This window comes from Hyperolius riggenbachi, chromosome 8 (genome assembly GCF_040937935.1).
Source record: "Hyperolius riggenbachi isolate aHypRig1 chromosome 8, aHypRig1.pri, whole genome shotgun sequence".
Lineage (NCBI taxonomy): Eukaryota > Metazoa > Chordata > Amphibia > Anura > Hyperoliidae > Hyperolius > Hyperolius riggenbachi.
Window position 1 is genome coordinate 246,288,824 of NC_090653.1, and position 18,263 is coordinate 246,307,086.

An 18,263-nucleotide genomic window follows, 5' to 3' on the forward strand; every position below is an offset into this window, starting at 1 on the left:
CATACATCTCTGTGTAAGGACAATTCAGTCTATACAGGCCCTTTGATCTCTGCAGGATACCAGCCACAGCTGACAAAGTTCACACCTTGACTCTAAATAGGACCTATCTCAGCAGGAGCCCTGAGCTGTCTCTTGTCCATCCTAATGTGTAAACATCAATATTCAGCAAGAGAGACTTCTAGCTGTATACCAACCAAGAAATATCTATCCAATTGACAAATCCACAATAATTCTACTGAAGTCTGTTGGAATCTTCAGAAATACAAAGAGAGGCTCGAGAGGACGTGGGAAAAGATATTCTTCACCGCAGAACCAAAATAACTCTGTGACAAAATCTACAGAGTACACCCAGCCAACAACCCTAATAGCTCCAGGACGATCCAGCAGAGATGACAGTTACACATCTGGAGACTGTACTGTCTTGGAGTCATCAATCTCAGACCCTAGCTCCCAGGGTAGCCCCATCAAGGCTGTCCTCTGTAATGTCAAATTGATAAACAACAAAACAGCAATCATACATGATCTAATAGAGTCTTCTGATCTGGCCTGCCTGACTGAAACCTGGCTTTCTGAACCAGTTGGCCCCACCCTGGAGGCTGCCGTGCCAACAAACTATTCCGTGATATACTGCAACAGGAAAGAACGCAGGGGAGGATGGGTTGCACTTTGCTTTAGATCAGCTTTGAAAATCAGACCACTTACTGTAGGTCCTACCAACTCGTTTGAATGCTTGGGGGTGCAACTTTCAGCTGAGAAAAACATTAACATATTGCTGATCTACCGCCCACCAGAAAAACACTCAGACTTCCTTAAGGAACTTGTAGACCTCCTATGCAACCTAACACTGGAACACCCCAGATGGATTGTTCTTGGAGATTTCAATACATGGGTGGATGACTCCTCTTCAAAACTTGGAATAGAGCTACCTCGTGCTTTACATGAACTGGGCTTCCTCCAATCAATCAGCTCTGCTACTCACAGGAAAGGCCACACTCTGGACCTTATATTCCATACTGGGCTGTAAATAGCCAATGTGGAAATTAATCCTGTTGCCTGGTCAGACCATCACACTATCCACTTCTCCCTCTCAATACCAGCTGTCAAACACCAGGTCAAGAATCAAATAAAATATCGCCGCTTAAAAGGGCTAACACCTCAACATATCCGAGATAACCTTAGCTTTGATGAATTGACTGACTCCAGCTTGGACCCTGATACTGGTGTTTAAATACAACAAATGTGTGTCCTCCACCTTTGAGACCATTGCTCCTCTGCGCACCAAATATCTTACTCCACACCATCATGCACAGTGGTTTGATAACGCTATAAAAGAGCTGAAAAGACAAGGCCGAAAACTTGAGAGACTGTGGCGCAAATCTCAGTCCCCAGAAGACAAACGTGCCTTAATCCTCCACTTGAAGAGCTACCAAAAGGTAATCACGGGAAAAAAAATCATCCTTTCTATCACAAGAGATTGCAAATGCAGTTAACAAACCAGCCCAACTGTTCCGCACAGTGGAAAAACTCTGCAACCCGGCATGTCAAAAACTTAACATCGAGTCTTCAAAGGACCTCTGTGACCAATTTGCCCATTTCTTCACAGACAAAGTCTCCGCTATAAGGTCCGCCATCCAACTTACAGCATCTGAGCCTAATATAGCGCCGAAGACCATTAGCAGAGACAATGTAACACCTTGGTCAAACTTCAAAGAAATTGATGAAGAAGTCACATCAAGCATCCTCCTTCACGTCCGCCTAACTACCTGTGACCTAGATCCTGGCCCAACACAGTTCATGTTGAACTGCCCCGACCTGTTCGTACCGGTATTCCTAAAAATCATTAACTGTTCCTTAAAATCAGGGATATTTCCTGCTTTACTGAAGGAAGCAATCATCAGGCCTCTCCTCAAAAAACCCTCCCTGGACCCAGATGCAATGACCAGCTACAGACCTGTCTCTAACCTCCCCTTTCTGGGCAAGCTAATTGAAAAAGCTGTTTACCTCCAGCTAGAAGCCAAAATCCTACAAAACAACAGTTATGACCCATTTCAGTCTGGCTTCAGGAAACACCACAGCACTGAAACTGCCCTCATCCAAATATGCAACCACCTGCTCATGGCAAGAGACAGAGGAGAGTGCTCCATCCTCATACTGCTAGACCTTTCTGCAGCCTTTGATACAGTTGACCATGACATCTTGATAAACAGGCTACAGGAATACTGCGGCATTGATGGCATAGTTCTTCAGTGGTTCCAATCCTTCTTGAGTGGCAGAACCCACAAAGTGTCTATGGGGCCCTTCCTGTCCACCCCTGTATCACTTAAGTATGGGGTGCCCCAGGGCTCAATCCTCTCTCCCCTGCTTTTCACGATTTACATGTTACCGCTGGGAAAACTAATCCAAAAACATGGCCTGACATACCACTGCTATGCAGACGACACCCAACTATATCTTTCCTTCAAGCCTGGTGTGACAGACCCAACTCTAACTATAAACGCCTGCTTACGTGAACTACAGCAATGGATGAATGACAACTGGCTGAAACTAAATGCAGACAAAACTGAAGTCCTTCTGATAGGAGGGCAGAGCATGATAACAAAACAACTTAACTTGCAGTCTTCACCACTGGGAATAGGAGGCACGGATCTGCGCAGCTCTGATCATGTGCGTAGCCTGGGAGTTCTAATTGATTGGGATTTAAACTTCAGAACTCAAATCTCTGCTGTGGTGAAATCATCCTATTTTCACCTGAAGAACATTGCAAAAATCAAGCACCTCATACCCCCAGAAGATCTGCCAACCTTAGTCCACGCCTTCATCACATCCCGACTGGACTACTGCAATGCTCTCTACACTGGCCTTCCAAAAAAGGTCTTGTACCGACTACAGCTGATACAGAATACTGCTGCCAGACTGCTAACCAACCAACCCCGTCACTGCCACATAACGCCAGTCCTGCACTCCCTTCACTGGCTACCTATAGAATGGAGGGTCCTATTCAAGATCGGCCTACTGACATTTAAATCCCTGAATAATTTAGGCCCTGGATACATGCAAGATATGTTGCAGCTGCGTAGCAATCCCCGCATTCTCAGATCAACAGGTTCTAATAATCTAGTCATACCCAGAGTCCACTTGGAAACTTTTGGTCCCAGAGCCTTCTGTCATGCTGCCCCTACGTTTTGGAACTCCTTACCTCAACAGATCAGGACAGCTCCATCCCTGGACGTGTTTAAATCCAGACTGAAAAGCCACCTGTTCAGTTTGGCATTTGCAGAAATATAACTTTTGTTGTGTGAATACTTCATCCTACTAATTACTGAATCTGAGAGAGCCTAAGCGCTTTGAGTCCTATGGGAGAAAAGCGCTATAGAAATGTTATTGTATTGTATTGTATTGTACCCTCTTGCTTGAGGGTGTCAATGATGGCCTTCCGGACAGCAGTCGGGTCGGCAGTCTTACCCATGATTGCGGTTTTGAGTAATGAACAAGGCTGGGAGTTTTTAAAAGCCTCAGGAATCTTTTGCAGGTGTTTAGCATTAATTAGTTGATTCAGATGATTAGGTTAATAGCTCGTTTAGAGAACCTTTTCATGATACGCTAATTTTTTGAGATAGGAATTTTGGGTTTTCATGCGCTGTATGCCAAAATCATCAATATTAAAACAATAAAAGGCTTGAACTACTTCAGTTGTGTGTAATGAATCTGAAATATATAAAAGTCTAATGTTTATCAGTACATTACAGAAAATAATCAAGTTTATCACAATATGCTAATTTTTTTTAGAAGGATCTGCATTTTGGTGTCAGTGGTGTGGCACGTTACTACGCGGTATTCCCCTTTTGGCTTCCGGCCAAACAGGAAGTACAGTACGGTGTTGGGGAAGGTAGCAGGCACCTCATGGGAGGGTAGGTGGCACAGTATGGTTTAGGAGGAGGGTAGCAGGCACCTAATGGGAAGGGTAGGTGGCTCAGTATCGTGTAGGGGAGAGGGTAGGTGGAACAGGATGGTGTAGGGGGAGGATAGCTCTCCTTGGTGGTCTTGTGGCTCCACTCCCCTTGCTCTTCCTGTTGGTCCCCCTTTACACTTCCATTGTCTTTGGCTTCTATAATGAGAGGAAGGGAGAGACACATTGCTGAGGTAGGGAAAGCGTTAGCTAGGCCTCTTTTTTGACTTTTCTGCCAACACCAGCAGGTGGAGTCCTGCTACAAATAAAAAAAAATTCTGTCATGTGTACATTCCTAATTTTTCTGGACTATGGTACTGAAATGTGGCTGCAAAAAAAAAAAAAAAAGCATGATGTACATGATGTCAATTCCCCTTCATATGCATTACCTTGTCATGGTGAAGTGGCTTGCATGTCACAATGAACCAATGACCTATATGAGTGTGTTGGGGACACACCCAAGAGGATAAGGTTGTTGCTTCATTGTGGACAGACCAAATTCGATCGATGGGCTGGATACGTTTTGGCTCAACCTTTGGTCACCTCAGGTGATCATTCAATAAAGCCTACTAGGCCAACACTGGGTCCACACAGCAGTACCAGTGTTTTCTGGATCACTTTACGGTCATTAAGCTAGCTCAGCCCAACCATGGGGGCTGGAAAACTGCCATGGCCGGGACTCAAGCCCCAAAGTGTTTGCGTTGGATACTGGGGGTGGTCAAGTTATTGGCTGCTGTTGACCTGAGGTTTGTGGTAATACTCAGAAAATGGTACATGTAGACCGTTTACACTTTAATAAAATTGAAACATGTGAACACTCTCACAGGAAATCATTGCATAAGAACTTTTAGTGCGAATTCTAAAATCGCCAGCGCTGGAAGAATTCTGCAAATGCTGATAGTGTGAACAAGCCAGAGCTGGGACTAGGTCCTCCGGCACCCAAGGCTGAGACACCAAAGTGGGCCTCTCATTTCCTCCCACCCCAGCCGTCACACACTGATTGCTATTAGACTAAGAGGCGCCCCAGGGCCCCAAACCACCCAACATCTTAATCTCTAGTCATGTTGCCTGCAATCACTGCCATGTATCCCCTTTTCTTATTTCTCTCTGCTTCAAACACAATAGGGGAATGATAGCTGAGTGAGTTGTGCGCCCCTCCTACACTGAGGCTGGAGCATCTCTAGCCTCTGCCTCGCCCCCTCCTACACTGCGCCCTGAGGCTGGAGCATCTCTAGCCTCTGCCTCGCCCCCTCCTACACTGCGCCCTGAGGCTGGAGCATCTCTAGCCTCTGCCTCGCCCCCTCCTACACTGCGCCCTGAGGCTGGAGGATCTCTAGCCTCTGCCTCGCCCCCTCCTACACTGCGCCCTGAGGCTGGAGCATCTCTAGCCTCTGCCTCGCCCCCTCCTACACTGCGCCCTGAGGCTGGAGCATCTCTAGCCTCTGCCTCGCCCCCTCCTACACTGCGCCCTGAGGCTGGAGCATCTCTAGCCTCTGCCTCGCCCCCTCCTACACTGCGCCCTGAGGCAGGAGCCTCTCTCAGCCCCTGCCTCTGTCCGGCGCTGGAACAAGCCCTTATACTACATAGATTTGATAAAATTGGATGAAAACGTTTGGATCTTTAGTGCCCTCCTGCAGGTTAAATTGAGTGAATGTATTGAATAGGTATTTTAGGCAGTCCCTAAAAGGACAGGTGAGAGAACAAAAAGAAAAACAAGATCTACTTACCTGGGACTCTCCTCTAGCCCCTGGCAGCCTATGTGTCCCTCGCCACAGCTCAGGTGTCACAGGATCCCCTCCGTTGCAGATGCCCATCTTGCCAGGTCGTCATCGCCTGCGCAAGCACGTGTCCGTGTCACTCACAATTGCGGTCACATAATCTGGAATGATCTGCGCAGGTGAAGAACTACTGCACCTGCACAGAACACTCTAGACTATGTGAGTGTGATGGCAAGGTGGGCATCTACTTAAAGCCAATGGGAACCGGGGGTTAAGGGTGGCCACTGACGATCCAATCTTTTTCATCCAATCTTACCAAATCTATGTAGTAGAAGAGTAAACTGAGTGATTATACTTGAACAGATACTATAGGCAGGCCCTTCTATTACATAGAAATGGTAAGATTGGATGAAAAAGATTGGATGGTTAGTGGCCACCCTAAAATACAAAGCCGGATACTTACCCCAGGAGAGGGAAGGCTCTGGGTCCTAATGAGCTTTCCCTCTCCTCTCCCGGTCCTCTCGTTTAGGCGGCAGCTCCTCCATTCATTCAAATCCCCTGCTGCACGGGACTTCAGAAGTCTTCAGGAGCCGAGTCCTACCGAAGACAGGCGGCTCCAAACTGCGCACACATTACTGCGCGTGAGTGGCCGCTCGCGCATGCGCAGTTTAGAGAGGCCCATCTTCAAGAGCACTCGGGCTCCCAAAGGCATTTCGAAGCCTCCGTTCCAAACAAAAACGCAGCATGCAGTACTGATGTATCGCAAATCTGAATTGCATGTAAAACCACATCAAAATCGCATATAGTGTGCAAGAGGCCAGAGCCAAAAAGATGAGAAACTGAGGGAGATGGCATGTACGATGAGCTGTCCAGATGCCCACCGCTCTCCCGTTCTCCTCCTTTGCCTGATAAATTAAAACCGGCAACCTTTTCTGGGTCGCCGGAGCCGGGCAGCACCACACCTACGCTGGACCGGTTGCGTACACCCGACAGCACTCGAACCCAACTGGGAGCTGTCTGCGCATGACGTCAAGATGACATCATGCGCAGTGCACTCCTGGCCCCAATTGCGTGCTGTATGATGCACACAGATGGGCCAAGGTAGGCGCGGTGCTGCCCATCTTCAGCGAACCGGGGAGAACTTAGCAGGCAAAGGAGGGGAACGGGGGGAGCGGTGGGTATCAGGAAAGCTCATTGTACCTGCCTGTCCCCCCACATTTCTAATAAGCGAGTCGGCTCCGGTATCCTTTATGGTGATTTGCTCTTGGAATTCACCCTGACTGCACGGAAAACAATACTTTACTCTGTGACTGGACGCATACTTAAAGGACTTACGAGGCGAATTACTAAAAAAAGTAAATTACCTGCCTCATCTTTTAAGGCACAGAGGACGCCGTCCGTGCCGATCCACCGGGTCCCCTCGCTCATTAGCTCCCCGGGCCGGTTGCCGACCCCACGGCCCGGGCTCTCCTGCCTCTCGCAACATGGCGCTTTCTCTGGCCGCGGCTGCGCAGTCCACCTGGCCGCGAGTGCGGCTGCGCAGCTCTAGGGCCAACCCCCCCCCCGATCCACGCTACGTAGCGTGGATCGGGGGAGTTGGCCCTAGAGCTGCGCAGCCGCACTCGCGGCCAGGCGGACTGCGCAGCCGCGGCCAGAGGAAGCGGCTATGTTGCGAGAGGCAGTAGAGCCCGACCCAGGCCGTGGGGTCGGCAGCCGGCCCGGGGGGCTAATGAGCGGGGGACCCGGCGGATCGGCACGGAGGGCGCGGATGGCGTTCTCCGTGCCATAAAAGATGAGGCAGGTAATTTACTTTTTTTTAGCAATTTCGCCTCATAAGTCCTTTAAACTCCGTGGTAACAGGTCATCGGGACAGATAGTGTCAAGACAATATATACTGTACAGCGTTGTGTAAAATGTTGGCGCTATATAAATACTAAATAACGATAATATATCCCAACTAAAAAGTGTCTTTGCTCCTGGTAGTTATCTCACATAAAATAGGTCTCGCCTGCTAAAAAAAAAAAAGTGATGTGACTATATTAATGTGGAAACTGAACAGCAGCTAGACGGCTGATTGGATTCCAGTCTCAGTATTCTAAATCAAGCACTTCTGACTGCTGTCTGCCCTGCAAATTAACCTAATGTCCTGTCAGTAATCTACAATCAGCCACCTTCCGCGCATTACAATAGACCCCATTCACAGCACGGAAGTGCTGCGGATCGATTACCATTGGAGGGCAGCTCTGCAGAAGCACAATCTGAGCTGTGCTATGTCTGATTGTGCTGCCTTGCCTTCTCTCTGTGGAATGATAAAGTAATGTCTGCCATGGAGGGCAGCTTTGAGGCAGCGTAATCAGACATTATTACACCAGGCTGAGTGATGAGCCAGCCAGAGCCAGTACAGGGAGGGGGCGTGGCTTGACATAGAGCCTGAGCATTGAGCAGGCTATGAAATAAATTGGCCTCCTATGCTCCGCCCCTCCATTTGAATAGACTAGCCGAGCCCGGGAAAAGTGACTCCTCCTCAGTGCCATTTTAGATCACTCAGGAAGACAGCAGTGAGTGCATGAGGAGGAGGTCGGGTCGGGAGTCACTCGGGAGACACTGGAAGTAGCTGCTACTGCTTCAGCCCAGCCAGCTAGTTCTCGGTCTCAGCTACTAGACCACTCGCCCAGACAGACAGGTACACAGCAAGCCCCCTCGCCCAGCTCAGGCAGCAGGCCACCAGCAGCTACCCAGCCAGGGTCACAGGCAGCAGAACCCCCCCCCCCCCATTTTAATAGACTAGCCGAGCCCGGGAAAAGTGACTCCTCCTTCTCCTCCCTCGGCGCCATTTTAGATCAAGCAAGAGGACAGGACAGCAGCGCATGAGGAGGTCGGGTCGGGAGACACTTGAAGTAGCTGCTGCAGCCCAGCCCCAGCTACCCAGCTAGTTCTCGGTCTCAGCTACTGGCCCAGACAGACAGGGCCCGAGCTGCCCAGCTCAGGCAGCACCTCAGGCCACCACCAGCTACTCCAGCCCAGGGTCGCAGGCAGCACAGCAGGCCACCAGCTACCCAACCCAGGGTCTCAGGCCTCAGCCGCCCAGACAGTAGGCCACCACCAGCTACCCCAGACCAGGGTCCAGGCAGCACAGCAGGCCACCACCAGCTACCCCACCCCAGGGTCACAGGCAGCACAGCAGGCCACCAGCTACCCCAGCCCAGGGTTGCCAGCCCAGGCAGCAGGCCACCACCAGCTACCCCAGCCCAGTGTCACAGGCAGTAGGCAGCACAGCAGGCCACCAGCTACCCCAGACCAGGGTCACAGGCAGCAGGCCCCAGCCGCTCAGGCAGCACAGCAGGCCACCACCAGCTACCCCAGCCCAGGGTCAAAGGCAGCACAGCAGGCCACCAGCTTCTCCAGCCCAGGGTCGCAGGCAGCAGGCCACCACCAGCTACCCCAGCCCAGGGTCACAGGCAGCAGGCCCCAGGCAGCACAGCTGGCCACCAGCTACCCCAGCCCAGGGTCGCAGGCCACCAGCAGCTAATCCAGCCCAGGGTCACAGGCAGCAGGCCACCAGCTACCCAGCCCAGGCAGCAGGCCACCAGCTACCCAGCCCAGGGTCACAGGCAGCAGCCAGCAGGACCCAGCTAACCAGACAGAGCCAGCCGGGCCGAAATTTAAAAAGACCAACGTCACAAGGCCCAACAGCTATCCAGCCAGCCAGAACGACAGAGGTCACAACTGCTGTGAGTATTTTTTTTTGGGGGGGGGGGGGGGGATCCTTGATCCAGCAGTGTAACTATTTTTAACTATCAGTCCTCCCTCCTCCATTAGGCGCTGTTAGCTGACGCAGCGCATGAGGAGGAGAGGAGCGGGAGACACGAGGGACTGTGAAGCCAGACTTGCCTGCTGCAGCCCAGCCAGCTCTCTCTCAGAAGCTTAGCTACCCAGGCAGGCCCAGCTATCTAGTTGCCCAGCCAGCCTTTGATATTCAAAAATTGACATCACATTATCTGGTGTCTGCACTCATTGCGAATATTCTCTGGTGTTCTGCTGCACTCATTGCAATTATTCTCTGGTGTTCTGCTGCACTCATTGCAATTATTCTCTGGTGTTCTGCTGCACTCATTGCAAATATTCTCTGGTGTTCTGCTGCACTCATTGCAAATATTCTCTGGTGTTCTGCTGCACTCATTGCGCTCTATTCACAAACGCACAAGCGGTAAGATTTTTTTTTACTGCTATTTTACTGCCAGTTATAATTACTGCATTTTTTCCACATTCACTAAAAAGCATGCTTCCCGCATGCGGGAACAATGCGTAAAAAAATTTGGGAAACATGCGTAATTACATAGTAAACACGCGGAAACCATGCTGAAAAAAGTGTCATAAAAAAAAAAAATTAAAGTTCAGCAAATACAGCACTCAAGGCTCCAGACTCCATTTAAAGGGAAGGTTCAGGGAGGGGATTCAAAAAATAAAAATAAATTTCCACTTACCTGGGGCTTCCTCCAGCCCGTGGCAGGCAGGAGGTGCCCTCGTCTCCGCTCCGCAGGCTCCCGGTGGTCTCCGGTACCCGACCTGGCCAGGTCGGGCTCCTCTGCGCTCCATTTCCTGGGACTTCTGCGTCCCACGCCGGCGCTCTGACGTCATCGGACGTCCGCCGGGCTGTACTGCGCATGCGCAGTAGTTCTGCGCATGCTCAGTACAGCCCGGCGGACGTCAGAGCGCCGGCGTGGGACGCAGAAGTCCCAGGAAATGGAGCGCAGAGGAGCCCGACCTGGCAGCCGGCCAGGTCGGGTCGGGCACCGGAGACCACCGGGAGCCTGCGGAGCGGCGGCGAGGGCACCTCCTGCCTGCCACGGGCTGGAGGAAGCCCCAGGTAAGTGGAAATTTATTTTTTGAATCCCCTCCCTGAACCTTCCCTTTAAGTCAATGGGAAGCGAAAAATCACCAAGTACTAGTAGGTGATAAAAAGAAAACGGTAGTTTAAGTCAATAAGGCGCCTCTTTTTTTTTTTTTGTGAATTTGGATTTTGTTGCGGGAACTACCGACTTTTGCAGACTTTTACCACATTTTTTACGCATGTGGGTAATTAATGTGTAAAATTTTACGCATGTGGTAAAAGTTCATGCGTACATTTTTGTGAATGTCAAGATGGTCTCATTTCAGTCGGGAATTTACTGCAAGTGCATTTCTGCATGCGGAAAATGATTGAGAATAGAGCCCATTGCGAATATTCTCTGGTGTTATGCTGCACTCATTGGGCTTTATTCTCAGACTTCCCGCATGCGGTAAAGTACATGCGGGAAGTTTGCACCCAAAATACCGTCAAGTTGGAATTCTCAAAATGTTCCGCATGTTTTTTCCGCAAAAGTCGGTATTTTCCGCAATAAAAGATCAATTCTCAAAAATGTTCAGGTGCATCATTTCGTCGTTGATTACCTTTTTTTTTTTTTTTATCGCCTACAAGTAGTAGGTGATATATTCCGCATCCCATTGACTTTAATGAAGTGTGGAGGTTTAAGGGCTGTGCTCAACTTTTTTTTTTTTTTAAACACTTTTTCATGCGACCTTTTTACCGCACGATTCCCGCATGAATAATGGCTGTTTCCGCATCTCTTTTCCCGCATGCGGAAAATATTAGTGAATGTGGAAAAAATGCGGAGTTTACCGCTAGCGGGAATATAGCGGTAAAATTTTGTGGAAAATTTGGCTCTTTGAGAATCGAGCCCATTGCGTTTATTCTCTGGTGTTATTCACTACAAGGATTGAATGTGTGCATTGAACACCTGACATATCTGGCTAAGCAAATTTGGCCTGCGGGAATTCATGCTACAATAGCACTATCCAGGAGCGCCACGAGGAGGCTTCCCAATGCCCCCATGCAGTGCTATTGCAGCATGAACTAATTCCCGCAGGGCTACCGCTATGCGGCATTGGTTTTTCACCCTGCATAAGTTGGAGTGCGAAAGCGAATGCATATTTGCATGAGCATTGCCTTATGAATAGCCAATTAGACCAAATTTGCTTAGTCAGATATGTCAGGTGTTCACTTGGTGTTTAAATGCACACATTCAATTATGTGTAGTGGTTCTCTGGTGTTATGCTGCACTCATTGCGATTATTCTCTGGTGTTATGCTGCACTCATTGCGATTATTCTCTGGTGTTATGCTGTACTCATTGCGTTTTTTATTCTCTGGTGTTATGCTGTACTCATTGCGTTTTTTATTCTCTGGTGTTATGCTGTACTCATTGGGTATCATTCATAAAAGTGTTGTCGGTAATTAGAATCAGTGCGGGAAAACACCGCTGTCGATATTTAAGGCTTCTGTGTGGGCATTCATAGAAAAGGATACAGTTGCGATCAGGGCTGTGGAGTCGGGCAATTTTGGGTGCCTGGAGTCGGGAAAAAATGCACCGACTCCTAATAAATTTGTAATTGTAATTTAAAATAGAAAATATGATAAATGTTCTATTTCTCAGATAATGGTCATTAAAAATAATGTATTAATACAGTAATAGCTGTGCTTAGTCCACAAAAATGAAATAAACCAATCAAAATTAGTTAGTTGTGCTGCTTCAATAAAGCAGTCCCTGTATTTTTAAGGTCAGATATACATATCTGATTGTGACTGTATATATGATGTGTACACAGGAATCTCTTATATATACTAAATAACATCTATGCTGTAAGAATAAAGCCTGATGTGTAGCTGTGTCACTAATAGAGATGGTCAATGAGATGGAAATAATTCTGCACTGATGCTGATTTATGCAAATGTATGCACGCCCTTTGCTGATGAAATAAAATAATTTGATGTTAAAATTTGGTTTGGTGACTAAAACTTAAAGGGTACCTGAGACGGATGAAAAGTAAAGTGTGGTTTTTTTTTTTTTTTTTTATACATACCTGGGGCTTCCTCGAGCCCCCTTCAGGCTAATCAGTCCCTCGCTTTCCTCCACCACCCGAATCTTCTGCTATGAGTCCTGGTAATTCAACCAGTCAGCGCTGTCCGGCCGCATGCCGCTCCCACAGCCAGGAACATTCTGCACCTGCGCAATAGTGCTGCACAGGTGTAGTATGCTCCTGGCGGCGGAGTGTGTGCATGCGCACTACGCCCGACTGGCTCAAGTACCTGGACTCATAGCAGAAGATCCAGGTGGAGGATGACAACGAGGGACTGATTATCCTGAAGGCGGCTGGAGGAAGCCCCAGGTATGTATAAAACTTTAATTTCATCTGTCTCAGGTTTACTTTGTTACACAGTAGTACTATACAGTGTTCTCCCCAGAAATTTTTTCCAGCCGGGTGGCATGAAAAAGTAGCCGGGTGGGGTGCAACAGGGGGAATGCAGGGCCATGTAAGCTCTGCTGACAGCATAGCAGGAGGAGGAAACGAGCCAATATCAGCCGGGTGCTTACCAAAATGAGCCGGATGGAGGCCTGGGGAAAACACTGAGCCTCCATATGACTCTTGCTTTAATGCTAGGTACAGAGATGCTAGGTGAGATTTACTGTCAGAACGATTATTTCCAACATGTACGATCTGCTTTCTGATCAATTGCCGAGCATTTTCCGATCGATTTCCGTTCACTTCAATAGGAAATTGATCGGAAAATGCTCGAAAATCGATCAGAAAGCAGATCGGTCAGGTTGGAAATAATGGATCTGACAGTAAATCAGCCAGAAAATCTGTGTGTACCCAGTATTAGATATGCACCATCTGTCTTAAAGTGAACCTGCCAAGTCAAAACCAGGAAAAACTGTTTTTGGTTGTTTTCAATGTGCTATTACTGTGCTTTTTGTTTGCTTTTGAAAAAAAACAAAAAAATAGGCTTGATTTGCAGTACACAGTGCAGGTGAAACAGACATCATATTTTCACACATGTCCAGAGCTAGACAGTTATACATATTGGGCATCATTAATGGTTCCGATCAATCTCTATTGTTCAGTCAATGTTTTTGGGGTTGGTTCCTCTACCAATCATCTGATTGGTAAGGTTTTCATTATTTGTTGACCCCATTGTTGTGGAACCACAAGGCTCAGCATGTCCTACAGATTTACCTGAGAAGCTGCAAATTAACACATAGGTTTGAACTGGTTTTTTTTTTTTGAAAAAATGCAAAGCTCAGCAAAAGGACATGCTGGCCTTTGAGATTCCAGAGATTAGTGTATCGTAAGGGGTAAAAAAGAGGGGGTGGGAATACACTTCAGGACAGAGCTTTATGTGTGCAAGCTGACCTAAGGTCACAGTTTTTTTTTTTGCCTGTACCTATCAGATAAGACTGCTTTTTTTCCCCTTCAGCGCTGCTGTCTGTTTGCTCTGTTCTCTGGGCAGCCAAAACATCCCGCTCTCTGAAGCTATTGGAGATCTGCTCCGTGCGTCTGACACCCGGGGAGGAAGTGAGTGATTGCATGCACTCCTTTCTTCAGTCTGAAGTGCCGTAATTCAGAGATGGGAAAGTTAGTACGGCACGTAAATGTACAATTGTACGGTGGGGAGGGAGAGAGACAAGTGACACAGCCGTGAGGAGGAAAGGAGGCACTAAATACCCGGATTACAAAGCCAGACGGGCTGTAGTTTGCCCAGCTCTGCTTTAGTCACACAGGCTCCAGCGTCCCTTCACGATCGTGCAGGCAGAGTGAGAGAGAGAGAGAGAGAGAGACTGCCTGTAATGTGCTTCGTTCCTACTTCCTAGAGGAGCACTATGCGCAGTATAACAGATGGCCCCGCCTATTGCCATGCTGAGGCAAGGAGTGTACGAGCCCGCCGGAAAGCGCGAGATCTCGTACGTAGAGGAGCTGGGCAATCTGCTACAGAGGAGTCAGCGCTGAGTGCAGAGAACAGTGCTGGCTTTTCTAATATGCAAAATAGCAGCCGGGCGGGGCCTTAATTCACCCGGGCGGCCCGCCCACTTAATTGATCCTGGGGAGAACACTGCTATACTCTACATATGCACTCCCCACAGAGCTGCAGGGAATCCACTGAGAATGCTGTGCACATTGAACACAGAGGTGTTGTCTGTCACCCATAAACCTTGTTCAGATTGTGCATGAAGAATGTGTAATAGAGGAAGAATCTCCTCATTCCCCTGCAGAGTACCTGCACATCTATCTTACATGTACCCACACTTACATTGTCTAGGGCCTGATAGATGTTCTTTGTTCCGGTTTGTACCTTTTACAAGTACTCTTACCAAGGACTAGTTTTAGTCTAAAGGGAATAAATATAGTAGTCTACATATCCTTCTCACTTCAGTTGTCTTGTAAAATTCCTAAGCGTTGGCAGTTAAGAGACGAATTTCATGTTACATACTTTTAATCAACAAAATTGTAATATGCAAATTAGAGGAGTCGGTGGAATCCTAAACTGAGGAGTCGGAGTCGGTGGATTTTTGGACCGACTCCACAGCCCTGGTTGCGATGGCAGTGCGGAGATTCCCCGAACTAGGCTGGCGGTAGGCTTGCGGAAACAGAAGCTGCCGAGTTGATACATTTCTCCGTGTTCCGCTCTACTGCAGCTGCCTGGGAGGTCTGTGTCTCCATTAACTTAACATTATTTCCACATCAGAGGGGGTGGTATTCCCTGTCCTCATACCGCTTGCGGTAATCTTAAGGAATTAACAGTTTGTTACATTTGTTACGATAATCACCGCACAAGGCGGTGATTTTATTGCTCTTCTCGGAAATGTCAGCTTCGCATGCGGAAAGAGCCTTTATGAATGGAGACTTTGCTAAGTGGTAGGTAAAGTGAGCTGATTTCAGCATTTCCGCATGCGGAAATGCTTCATTAAAGAAGTTATCAGGCAAATGTATTACAATATAAGTGGCCTACCTTCCGCTGTTTAGTAGGCTAATGTCAGCAGGGTCGCATTGTTTTTTTCCCCCCCTCCGGTCTTCCCCGGCTCCGCAATTTGGGCCGTTTGTTTCGGGTGCCCCGGAAGTAGATGGTGTGGCTTAATCTGTAACTTCCCTGTTCCTGTGCTTGGAATGCAGAGGGAAGTTACTTATCTTTGCGTGCAGCCGTACAGTTCGTTACGGCTGCGCACGCGTAGTAGAGCGCAGGAGGAGGGTTTGGGCTTGCCTACGTCAATCGCAAGCCAAACCCTCCGCTTCTGCCACCGCTTGTCAGGCCCGCCCACTCCTTCTCCCAGCCCACTCCTTCTCCCAGCCCCCAGCCCACAACTTTTCTGCAAAATGATTCTCCGCCAGCCTCCGCTTGCCTGCGCCTCTCATGCACGGATGATCTGTGCTTGAAGCGCATAGAGGCAAGGCGGCAGCTGTCGGAGTGGGCTGGCCAAAGGAGTGGGTGGGCCTGACGAGCGGTGGCAGAAGCGGAGGGTTTGGCTTGCGAGTGACGTAGCAAGCTCAAACCCTCCTCCGGCAGTTCTAGTACGTGTGCGCAGCCGTAAGGGAACGTACGGCTGTGTGCATCTGAAGTCACTGCGCCAGCGTCCAGCAATACATTGCGCCTGCGGTGCCTCATTAGTTCCGGGTCGCTGGGGAGCCCGACCTCGATCGGGTCCCCGACCGGGGCTGACCAAAGAAAACTGGTGCGTTTGGACGTGGATTGGAGGGGGCGATCCAGCCACACAAAAGGTTAGTTGCACGCAGGCATGCGTGTTTTCAATTTAAGAAATTGCCTGATAACTCCCTTAACCTTTTCGGGACCATGTGAATGAGATCCTACGCCGCACTTGTGGCTGTTCTAGCCTGATGCGGCGTAGGCTCTACGCCAGCCCGCAATTTCCGCTCCCGACGCGATCGTGCGCACCCGGAGGGGGAGATTAAGCTGTCATATGACAGCCGACATCTCCCCCGAGTGATCAGCAGCCATCGCGTATGGCTGCTGATCACATGATCACTACGATCGCCGTCGGATCGTAGTGATCTGTTGGACAGCTGCGACGGCAGGGGGGGAAAGAAGAGGATCCACTCACCTCCCTGCCGTTCCAGCGACGATCGGCGCCCCCCTCCGCTCTGGCCGGCATCTCCGCTTCATCTGACGTCAGCGCCGGGTCCCGGCTTGATGACGTCATCAAGCCGCGACCCGGAACTGCTCGTCAGACAGAACGGAGATGCCGGCCGGAGGGTCCCGTGCGGCTCATCGCTGGAGCCTGGAAGGTAAGTGAAGGCTGCGGGCAGAAGGGGGAGGCACAGGCCACCATGGGGGACACCACTCTAGCCAGCCACACACGGGATCCGGCCGCCTGACCCCCCCAAACGCGCTCACCCCCTTCCCGCGCAAAATGCCTGGTCCTTAAGGGGGGGTAGGTGGCCGGTCCCGAAAAGGTTAATGATAGCCATTGCGTTTATTATCTGGTGTTATGCTGCACTCATTGCGTTTATCTGGTGTTATGCTGCTGTTGCGATTTATTTTATCTTATGGTGAAACGTTGCCCCATTACGATTATTTGGCACCTATTTTCGCAAGGGGGCCCAGTGATTTCTAGTTACGCTCCTGACTACTACCTAAACTGGGGATACCTATAAACCTGGCTATCTATACTGGGGACACCTATAGTATATGTCTAGATTGGGGACACCTATAGACCTGGCTACTTTATACTGTACTTATACTAATTATTTATATAGCGCCAACATATTACGCAGCGCTGTACAGAGTATGTATTGGCTTGTCACAATCTAATCCCTACCATAGTCATGTGTATGTATGTATCGTAGTCTAGGGCCAATTTTTAGGGGGAAGCTAATTAACTTATCTGTATCATATGGAATTGGGATATGTGAGGAAACCAGAGTGTCTGAAGGAAACCCACACAGACACAGGGAGAACATACAAACTCCTTGCAGATGTTTACCTGGCTGGGATTCGAACCGGGAACCCAGTGCTGCAATGCGAGAGCGCTAACCACTACGCCACCATGCTGCCATACTACTGTGCTATATTGTACTGCCATCTTCAGCAGTACTTCAGAGTATGTAGTCATGTCGCTGACTATCCTCTGGGGAGCTTACAATCTAATCCTGCCATAGTCTAATGTCCTACCATATTATGTAGTTATATAGCACTGGCATCTTCTGCAGCACTTTGAGAAAAGTCAGTAACATGACTGTTCTCTGCAGAGGAGCTCACATTCTAATACCTACCAATATTTTGTGCGAGAGAACACTGGCTAATGTTTTTTTATTTGGGAACATTTCCTACTTGCTTTTTAGGGTCACTTTACTCATACCCAGGGAGAAAACATGGCCCCACCGACTTTGGGCTGCACTCTTACCAGGAAATTTTAATTGGTCACACCCACTGTATGTTATGGACACGCCCACTGCATTCTGTGGCCATGCCCATTTTTTCCTGGCTCGGTGTGGGGGAGCGCCATAGGTTTGGGGTGCCTAGGGGAGCCCAAACCCTAAATACAGCCCTGTGTACAAATGGACAACATGTAGCATTAACCTAAAACAATGGAATTTTTAATTTGTGCTGATTGGAAGTGGGGGTGACTTCAGGGAGCCGTTTTAGATTAGTTAATATTTTTATGGAAGATTCTCAGTATTTAATTTAATTACAAAAGCATTCCATGGAAAGAATCTATACAAGACGCTGTCCAGTCTCCCTACTCGCATGCACTATTTGGCCAGTTGGAC

The 18,263-nt window shown here is 48.9% G+C and overlaps 1 protein-coding gene across 2 annotated transcripts in view; it reads left to right on the forward strand.

The window, feature by feature from the left end:
* Nucleotides 1-9,086: 9,086 nt before the first annotated feature.
* LOC137528504 (endonuclease G, mitochondrial-like) overlaps nt 9,087-18,263 on the forward strand; it is a 77,332-nt gene continuing 68,155 nt past the window's right edge. For both annotated transcript variants that reach the window (XR_011023414.1, XM_068249812.1), the window contains exon 1: nt 9,087-9,395. The gene's annotated coding sequence lies outside the window, so the exon portion shown is untranslated. The remainder of the gene's footprint in view (nt 9,396-18,263) is intronic.